At 41.2% G+C, this 10869-nt stretch overlaps 1 non-coding gene across 1 annotated transcript; it reads right to left on the reverse strand.

Moving 5' to 3' along the window:
• Window positions 1–10312: 10312 nt before the first annotated feature.
• Window positions 10313–10384, reverse strand: trnat-cgu (transfer RNA threonine (anticodon CGU)). The gene has a single exon. It is a non-coding gene; the product is annotated as a tRNA-Thr (tRNA).
• Window positions 10385–10869: the final 485 nt, after the last annotated feature.

The following is a 10869-nucleotide window of genomic DNA, read 5'->3' on the forward strand; positions in this document are numbered from 1 at the left end:
TGTGCGTTTATTGCAAGTGAGATGGTTTATAAAAGCAAATTAGACCTGCTACTATTGTTCCGGGTATTACTGAGGCCACACCTGGAGTACTGCGTACAATGTTAGTCTCCTTATTTAAGGAAGGATATACTTGGAGACTGTTCAGAAAAGGTTCACTCAGTTGATTTCTGAGATGAGGGGGATTGACTTATGAAGATAGGTTAAGTTGGTTGGGGCTATCCAGACTGGAGTTCAGAATAATGAGAGGTAATCTTATCGAAACTTATAAGGTAATGATGACGCTTGACAACGTGGATGCAGAGAGCATATTTGCACTCATAGAGGAAACGAAAACTAGGGGACATAGCCTTAGAATAAGGGACCGGCCATTTATAAGCACATAAGAACATATGAAATATGAGCAGCAATAGACCATACGGCCCCTCGAGTCTGCACGACTATTTAATACGATAATTGCTGATCGGATCATGGACTCAGGTCCACGTTCCTGCCCGCTCCCCATAACCCCGTAATACCAACATTTAATGTGAAATATGTCTGTTTTCTCACATGTCGGGCGGCTGTGAGAAGCGGAACTTTGAGTCAAAGATGGCGATGCTCGGCAGGGATTGGGAACCTGGACCTCTCGCAATTCAAATGTGACCATCCCAAAGCAAGAATCATACCCCTAGCCCAAAAAGCCGCCAATAGCGGAGAGCTTAGCTCTCAGATTCTTACGGTCGTGAGAAAAGTTATTCGACCCATCGTGCTTGCGCTGTCCCTCAGAGACTTATCCAATTAGACCCCCTCTCCACAGTCCGACAAATGTTAGCCCTTTGACGAAAATATAATTAATTTGAGACATGACATGAGCAAAGTGCAGCATCCTTGTCAGTAAAAGGGGAATTTGGCGATGTGGTTAACAAAACCATCAGGGGGTTGTCAAAGCTGTAACAAAATAACGACGAGAATGAGATTCGAACACATACGTGCAGAGTACAATTGATCAGCAGTCCATTGCTTTCACTTCTCGATCACCTCGTCGCCGATTCACCACAGCGTCAGCCATTCAATTTCCTGCTTTTTGTATGCAAGCAGAAAGAACGAGCAAGAAAGTCCACTTCACAGCTTGCTCTGCCCACACAACCAGATCGACAATGATGAAAACGTGCCCGTCGATTCTCAAAGCAAGCAGACTTGATTTATTACAGATGAGTGACTGGAAGAGATGGTTGGTTTTTCCGCAGAATCACAACAAAGCATATAAAATTTCACGCAGCAAACTAATTGACCGCGGTAGGACTCAAATCTGCAATCCTCTGATAACGTCGCCATTGCAATTGAAGTTAGATGCTCTATCCATTACGTCACGCAGCCTCGATCATCAGCGCAAAAAATGCTGTTGTGTCTATTGGGAGCAAATTCGGGGCAACTGCGATATCAAGAATTGGATTAGGAAAAGATGAGCATATTTCGAGTAACTGAACAGATGCACTGCAATTTGGGTGCGCACCGGCGCAGGCAAGCCCATGCAACTTGGAACACTACAGTTTAACAATTCATCCATCGTAGTTCAAATCACACACCTTTTAAACTATACCGGATGATGCAGGATTATGAGAAAATTCGTTTTAAAGGGACAGATTATGAACAGGAAATGACAACCATCCCTCTTAAACAGACACAGAATGATCCGCGACTACAAGCACATCCCTTTTACACAGATGCAGAATGACCCTTGACTGACAGCATTTCCCTTCTAAAAGAATAAAGTGAGATTTCTATCATCCCTGATTGCAATTGTGCAGTGTGTGAATGAGCGTGCGGGTCAGGAAAACGCGGGGCTGAAACGATCATTGAAACCAGAGGTGATAGACAGGCAGGAAGGACTGAGGGTCAGAAAACCAACCCAGACAAAAAGCCAATTTACAAATATATATATATATATTTAACATTTAAAAAAATAAATACATTTAAATTTTATTTTTGAAAGATTGAATTTGATTTGTTTGAAATAAATAAATAATTGATTCATTATCTAGATTTTTTTCGATTGAATGAAGGCTGTGTGACTGGAAGAATTCCATTGCAAATGAGCGGGTGCAGTCAGTAAATATCCAATCACAATTGCACCAGAATCTTGCTGTAATAAGCACTGAGCATTTATTACGCAGAGTCTTAAAATACACTCTGTGGAACGAGAAATGCTGAAATTTCATCACACGCAAAGCACAAAATCTGATTCAATTTTGGCAGGCTCTCTGTTGCTATGTATTTCCCTCAGTTTGAAACAGAATGTGCCAAGTTGTCCATGGTGATTGCAATAATTATTACTCATTCACAGAGTGTTATGAAATTAATTTAATTAGGTTTATTTTAATTGATTCAATCCCAGAACGGGCATCGAACCTGTGCTGACGAGGAGAGAGCGCTGCATCCTAACCACTAGTTGGCGGTTACAGGTGTGAGTAAACGTTGATGCCGAGAACTCGTGAACCAGTCAAGCGGCCTCTGTGAGAATGTTTAAAGTGAGAATGTTCAAAGTAAACTAGTCGCAACAGCACTGAACTGCAATTAAAAAATACAGCCAAAGCCTGTATTTTTCCCCGGCAGACATTGCGGAAATTAAACGGCGGAAGTTAACCGTTTGAAGATTGAATGTCTTTTGGAACTGGCTCATTTTATTAATTGTAAAACATATGTTATTCTTAAAGACTTGGATATTTTATAGCAGTCCTGTGGTGTTGCGACTTTACCAGAACAACAACAATTTAGCTCCCAGATTAATGCGTGGTATCCGCATTGGTTTCAAAACCCACAAACTGGTGCTTTGGGATTAAAATATCGGACCGTATCTGGATTGCATTGTTGACGCTTCACGTCAATAAAATTTAATCGCAACCCCGTCATCAGAAATCTTTCCAGAGATGCTGCCTGACTGGCTGAGTATATCCAACATTTTCCGATTTAATTTTAGATTTACAGGATTCGCAGGACTTTGTTTTTGAAACTAAAAAGTAACATAAGTTGACGTCATTGGGGATTCAAAAGTCAGTACCTTTCTGTAACTGCAACCGTGAGTCATGCATGCTGTATATCCTCCCTGCTGCCAGGTAAAGAACATCACTGAGTGGGTGCAGAAGATTCTGAGAGGTGAGGGGGAGCAACCGTGATCTATGTGCTAACCAATGACAGAAGGAAACAAGGGGATGAGTTCCTTCAGTCAGATTTTCAATTGCAATTGAGAAAATTACTGAGCAGAACAACAAAGGTATTCCATGTATTATTCCCAGTGCCTCGCGCTATTGAATTTAGAAATTGCATCGTGTGTCTGGATAAACGGTGCACGAGGTCGGGCTACATAATCGTGGGGCTTTGGGACTAGATCTGGCGCAGGAGGGACCTGTTACCGGGTTGGGTTGTCGGGTTGTACATCAATAGAGCTCGCGCTAAGGGTAACTACTGGGGCGGGTGAGCATTTGAACTAATTTGGCAGTGGATTTGTGTACCAGGATGAAACATCTGTAGATGTTGTTATTATGCCTTTATACATAAAATTCAGATGATTATTATATATCAACTAAAGCACTGAATGTGGCCTCAGACAGCACATTTCAGGCCAGACTTGGGAAACGATATACCACGGCCCGCCCAAACCTTCCCTTACACCGAGCACAAGCAGAGGAAACACAGGCACAGCAGAATTTGCTGAGGACCGTAGAGAGTAAAATGTTCTTTGATCAGTGATAGCACTAAATATATTCTGGTGTCTCTGTGTCAAGTTGCAATTTGTTCGGTGGGATATAAATAAAGTTTGTATATCTGTTTTAGTGTTTATATATTTGAATGCAACAAAGTTATTTATAATAGTATTGTGGAGCATCTGTATTTTGTATAAATGTATTTTCTGTGTGTTCCTTTGTATCTATGTTACTTGTAAACACCTCGCAAATAAACGTAAATACAATTGTAGCACAGCGATACTTAGAAATAAATTCAGTAAAAAAAACAGACATAAAAACAAATACATTTATAATAAAACAGATATGAACGCAAACAATTTAATTATCAAGATTCCACACAATTTAATTTACAACTCACATATAGATGCACAAATATATTTATATATTTCACCCAAGGACATCCAAATTCATGGCAAATAACAAAACATTACACACAAAAATAAAACACGTCTATGGCGAAAATCTATGGAGTCTCAATAACTGAAGGCTTCTTGCAGAGAGCCGGCAGAGACACGGTGGGATGAACAGCTTCCTTCTGTGTTGACTGATTCGATGATTCCTTGTCTTCCTAGTCTTCTTGCTTGTAAGATAGGTGGAACAGGTAGCTGTATGATGGGTGCTCTGATAGCATAGGCTGTGGCGCAATCGGTTAGCGCGCGGTGATTATATGACAGTGTAGGCCTGGGAAATGCCGAGTTTGTGAATTCGAGCTTTTGCATGTGATGTTTGTCCTTTTCAGAGTCAGAGGCCGTTTTCTATTTATCCATTTAGTTTTGTCTCTTCCGCCAATTACCACGGTGCTGTCTGTCTCTCTCACTACGGTTATCTCAGTGGCAATCTGTGGGCTATTTCTAAATGAAAACCCGTGCCTGTTCCTGACATGTAATAATTGAGAATCAAACAATTCCTCATCTGACACTACGGAACTAATGAGCCAACATTTATAACAAGATATAGTTTATTGTCAATATAACAGTCCATCTTGAGTTATATAGGTTCAATTCTGACCAAAACCAAACTATGATCTCAACGTGTTTCCAATAAACCGCTTTTTAATGTATTGTCGCATGCGCTACCATTGTCGCTGAAGGAGTTTCACAATTAATAAACATAGAAATCAAGCAATGAAACGGCAGAGATGGTTTTGAGACTGCAGAATGCCCTCGCCCAGAGCAACATTCAAACAAGGTTTAAAAACTGGCAGCGTGCAGGAGGAAGGGAGGAGGCGAAAGAGAACCACAGAAAAGCCACGGGAGTTTTGGAAGCTTTGGGAGTTTTTCTTTGACCACAACATAGTTGCGCACGGCACGGATATTGTTGCTGTTAAATATGAATAAAATGCAACGTTTGCTTGCAGCTGTTTCTGTTTCGGTCACTTTTAACTGACTAATTCTTAATTCCATTTGCCTGCGATGATTCCATAAATTTTTGTCTCCTTGCCAAACAAAAATCGATCAATGTGAAACTTCAAAATTTCAATTGACCCCAGCCTCAATAGATTTTTAGGCGAGGATTTATAAGACAGGTGGAACAGGCAGTTGCATAATGGGAGCATCAACACCACACCGCATCTGCATGTACTTATAGAGGTGGAATCGGATCGGGCGCAGTACCTATATGGTAATACAAGCCCCGGAAAAGCCGAGGTAGTGAGTTCGAGCTTTACCGAGAAGAGCTGATGGTTTTTATTGTGACATTTCCACAATAATCGAAAGTACAATTGATGTATCCCCCAACATAATCGACTTTTCACTGTTTTATTCTTGCACTTAGTTTCCGTTTGCACACAATATTGTAACGGAGGATGAGAGTTGAAAATCGATATTGGATGGAGTGGAGGCGTTTTGACATTTAATCAATAACTCTGATGTAAAGAATAATGTACCAGAAACACACTCGATTTCAAAGGGAAGATATATAAAGGCATTGGTTATGTCCACATATTTTCTGCACCACATCCAATAGAAACAAGGATTTTCCTGAACATTTCGCTGAAAATGTTGTGCTTAGTGTTGCAATGGCTCGTGCATTGGACTTCTCGCTGATTCTGTTCGAGTCCCATCAAAGTCCAATTGTAATTTAATAGAATGGTTACCGCACAGCAGGAGGCCATTCGTCCCATCGAGAGCGTGCCAGCTCTCAGCTAGTCCCACTCCCCTGTCCTTTCCCCACAGCCCTGCAGGACAGGGTTGGCTGGTTCTGAGGCTGGAAATAAATTGTTTGCAGCAAACCACAACTGTCTGCGATAACCAAAAGGTTTAATGTTTTGGCCCTGAAATCCACTCAGGTTTACCTGCTCGCGACTACACTGTATAAAGCTCCATTCATTGCTCGAATAAATAAGAGCTCCAGTTGCGGACTGCATTTCCCTAGCTCAGAGCCTGAGAGATCGCCAGGGAGCGAAGCACGTTTAAACCGTCGGCCAATTATGTTTTATGCTTTTACAACATTTCAAGAGAGCAAAAGAATTTCCCCTCAAGATTCAATGACCTTTTCTGACATTGGCTTCGCATGCATCTCTCTGTCTCTCCCTGTTTCTGCCTCTTGTATTTCTCTGCTTTTCGCTGATTAATTTCTCAGGCTTCAATGGACGGCCTGGGCTGATCTAACCTGCAACAAGGGCAGAAATGGCTGAAGAAAGATGCGCACAATCGGAAAGGAATGGTGTAAATTTGGGGCAAATATGTTCACAGATATGTCCCTTTGCGCTCGCAGTGAAAGAAAGCAGCACCGATTATAGTTGTCTTAAGGTAGAGTGTGCATTATGAGAAGGCCGAGACAGACGACAATAAAGAGCTAGTCATGCTGCAAATTCTTATTTGATAATACAGGTCACATATTTAAGATTAGTTTTGTAAACATATTCCAATATTGTTGACTTGGAATAGTCATCAATTCTCGCACGGCAGTTGGACGCCTGTGTCCAGTTGGAAAGCTGCAAGAAATAACATGCAGAACATTGACTTTCTGCTGAGCAGACCATGAGCCTCCTTCTTGAAAATGGTTTTCCAGTCCCGCTAAGAGGGGATTAAGCATCATGGGAGTTGAATGGAACTGTGCCCACTTGCATAGCAGGACCTGTAGGGGTCATTTCCCCTTCCTTAAAGAACAGTAATGACACAGTTGCAGAATTTGCTCGCACCACTCGCAATTCGCCCCAAGGATGAGCCGAGCCGATCACGTTGATTTAATACAATTCCTACAGTCAGTAAATACAGTTGGCATATCAAGAAAATATAAGAAATAACCGTGACTTAGTCACAGAGCGCGCAGCTTAATGGATAAGGTATGTTATCAGGAAATGACAGTTTTGATGAGATTTAGATTCAAAGCCAATTTATGTAATATTCAGTCAAATGCTTGGAAGGTTTATCAGCAACATTCGCTTAACAACGTAGATGAGCAGCATCGATTAGCAGTCCATTGCCTTAACCTCTCCTCTGCCATCTAGCACAACTCGGCTATTCCATTTCTTTTTGCATCCGTACAGAACTACGCTGGAAAATGTCCCCTTCACGACGTGTCCTGTCCGTGCACCCAGATCGACAATGTTGAAAATGTACTATCAGCTTCTGTAAGCAAACGGCGTTTAGTTACTAGAGGATGGCTGTGAAATGTCTCCTCAAAAAATGAGGTGCGGGCCCCTTTTAAATAGACCAGGCAGCTGGACACGCCGTTTTCAAAACAGACCAAATGCAGAACTCTCTACAGTTGGACCACATTAGGCGTACTGTGTACAATGCTGGTCGCCATATTAAAAAGACGATAGCGAGGCTCTGGATAGGGTGCGGAGAAGATCGTATACTATCAGGAAAGAATCGACAGGCTTAATTTATTTTGTAGTGAAACGAGAAGTCTGAGGGGTGACCTAATAGAGCGCCTTAATATCCTGAAAGGTTTTGACAGAGTGGATACAGAGTGTTTTCACTTGTTGGGAAGAGTATTACGAGAGACCATTATTATAAGAAAAATCAGCAACAAATCAAATTTGGAATTAAGAAGAATCTTCTTTGGCCAGAGAGTGGTAAGAATGTAGAACTTACTACCACCAGACAGGTGGAATCAAATATTATAGATGCATGTAAGGAGCCCTTAGATAAATAAATCAGGGACAACTGAATGGAGGGCTATGCTGATAGTGCTCGATGCGGAAAGAGGGGAGGATGCTCCAGTGGACCACAACGTCGATATTGACAGGTTGGGCCGAAAAGCCGGTTTTTGCACTGAATATCCTATATGATATCATGAATTCGGCACCTATGAGTCCATTTCAAAACCAACATCTCGCAACTTTCAGACCTAGAGGAAATAACACTGATTAATATTCTGGGCTTACAGTCTTTCAAAAAGATGTCAAGATTTATGCTCCTTAAAACCGACCTCTTTGACCACGTTTTGGGCAACTGCCATAATTTCTCTTTTATGTGGCTCGGTGTCAGCGTTATTTAATTTTATTTAAGCTGTTGTGGAGCACCCTCTGACGTCTAACGATGTTACAGGCGCTACATAAATGCAAGTTGTTGTTGTTGTTGTAATATTTCATCATTGTCTCCCTGTTTCAGGATGCAAAGAAAACGTGCTCGTTGAGGAGGCATGCAGCATACTTTCCTTTATTAGCCGAGGTATATTGTACAATACAAGTGAAGTTATGCTTGAGCTATGTAAAACATTATTTGGGCCACAGCTAGAATACTGCGTACACATCAGTATAGGAAAGATGTAATTGCACGAGAGAGAGTGCAAAAGAGATTTACGAGGATGTTGCATGGACTGGAGAATTTTAGCTATGTGTAATAATTCGATAGGCTGGGTTTGTTTTCATTGGAACATTGGGAGCTGAGGGGAAACATTATTGAAATGTTTAAAATTCTGAGGGGCCGAAAGAGAGTGGATGGGAAGGAACTATATTTTTGATCGCAATGGTCAACAAATAGGGGAGATAGATTTAAAGTCATTGGTAGCAAGTTGAGAGGGGAATTGACGGGTAATGGCTTCACCCAGAGCAAGTTGGGAGTCTGGAACTCACTGCCTGAATGGATGGGAGAGGCAGAAACCCTCACCGCATTTAAAACGCGCTTGGATATGCACTTGAAATGCAATAACCTACAGGGCTACAGACCAAAAGCTGGAACATGGGATTCCTCTGGGTAGCTCTTTGTTGGCCGGCGTTGACCGAATGGGCCGAAATATCCTTCTTCACTGCTGTAAATAACCATGATTCAATGATTCAGTTCTAAGCGAGGATCTAACTACAAGTAAGCCGGACGTGGAGACTTTATGAGTAGAATTAAGAGATAGGAAAGGATTTAAGACAATAGTGGAAGTTGTATATATACCCCCTAGTCGCAGCTGTGAAGCAATAGAATATATATATGTAGAGATTAGACAAGCGTGTATTCAAGACAGTGTGGTTTTAATATGTGATTTAAATTTTCATATATATTGGGATAATCGGACTAGCACCTGTCAGAAAAATTGTGAATTTCTTGAGTGTGTCCGGGCTAGTTCTATAACAATATGTTCCAGAACGAACAAGGGGCATGCCAATTTACATTTAGTAATGAGTAACGAGCCGGATTTATTCAACAGCCAAAGGGTAAGAGAAAATGTATTTAATAGCGATCAAAACATGATCGACTTCAACGTAACGTTTGACAGGGAGATACATGAAACTGTAAGACCGACTTCAAGGGGCTGAGAGAGAGACTTTCCAGAATACAATGGGAAAAATCTGTTATTGGTAAAACGACAGGAGGTGTTAAAAATAATTAAAAGTAATAAAAAATTAATTTATTCCCCTGAGGGGCCAAAGAAAACAAGCATGGGCGACTAAAGAGGTAACGGACCACTGTAAACTAAGAGTAAAAACGGACACAAATGCGAAAAATAGCACAGATCCTGGTGAATGGGAAATGTACAAAGAAGAGCAAAAGGACACAAAGCAGATAGTAAGTGGTACAAAGAGGGAGATTGAAAATAACCGATTGGTGAAATGAACAGACACATAGCAGATGTAAGTTAACGCAGAGAATTATGAAGTGAAACATTTTGGTAGGATGAGGAGAGGCAATGTGAATTAATGATACAATTTTAACGGGGCCAGATTTATACATGAAAATTTAAATCCCCATTTAAGCATCTGCCTGTGGAGATCAATGATCCTGAAACCAGTCATAATGCTCCCTGTATTGTATTAACCAACTCTAAAACGTACAATTTTAAAGAGGGGGCAGGATCTGGAAGACATGGGGACGTTTCCTTTGTTAATAGACGAATAGAGTCTAAAAACAAGGAAGTTATGCCAAACAATTATAACACACTTATGAGGTCTTTGCTGGAATGTTGCGTGGCGAACACGCTTCAGGGAAGAAGTCAAGCCCTTGGAGAGGGTGCAGAATAGATTTAATACAATACTGCCAGAGTTGGGGACCTCATTTATACGAAGAGACTGGAGAAGCTGGGATTTTTCTCCTTAGAATAGAAAATGTTAAGAGGCGATATATGGCGCTAGTTCAAAATTATGAAGTGTTTTGATAGTGAAAAAGAAAAAAAGCTTCAAAATATGACATTTAAAGTGATAAAATATCGATAGGCACAGATGGGGGTCGAACCCATGATCTTCGGTTTACGAAACCGACACCTTACCACTTGACCACCGCGCCCTGATGAACTGTGTGACTGGCGTCGTATTGTTACCGAATCCCACATCATTTCAATTCGGTTGTACAAACACAGACGCATATGCAAAGACAAAAAGTGGGATAATGGAACGGGCAAATGACCAGCGCCATTTATTTGAAACTATCATAAAACATTTCATAAAATCATACATACCGATGGAGAGTACTTGGTCCATCGTACTCTTGAACGAGCTATCCAATTATTCCCAGATCTTTCCACAACGCCCTGCAAAATGTGCCTCTTCAAGCATTTATCCAATTCCATTTTGAGGGTTAATATTGAATCTGCAGTGCTACGGGGAAATAACAGGGTGGTAAGACGAGCTGAGAGTCAGCACGGGCTCAACGGGCCGAACTGCCTTCATCCATGCTGAAACAATTCTATGAATCGATGACTCTATGAGTCACCAACTTTTTTGCAGTGCATTACAGATCAAAGCTTAAAAAAAAACATTTCTCCTTCACAT

This window comes from Pristiophorus japonicus, unplaced genomic scaffold (genome assembly GCF_044704955.1).
Source record: "Pristiophorus japonicus isolate sPriJap1 unplaced genomic scaffold, sPriJap1.hap1 HAP1_SCAFFOLD_35, whole genome shotgun sequence".
Taxonomy (NCBI): domain Eukaryota; kingdom Metazoa; phylum Chordata; class Chondrichthyes; family Pristiophoridae; genus Pristiophorus; species Pristiophorus japonicus.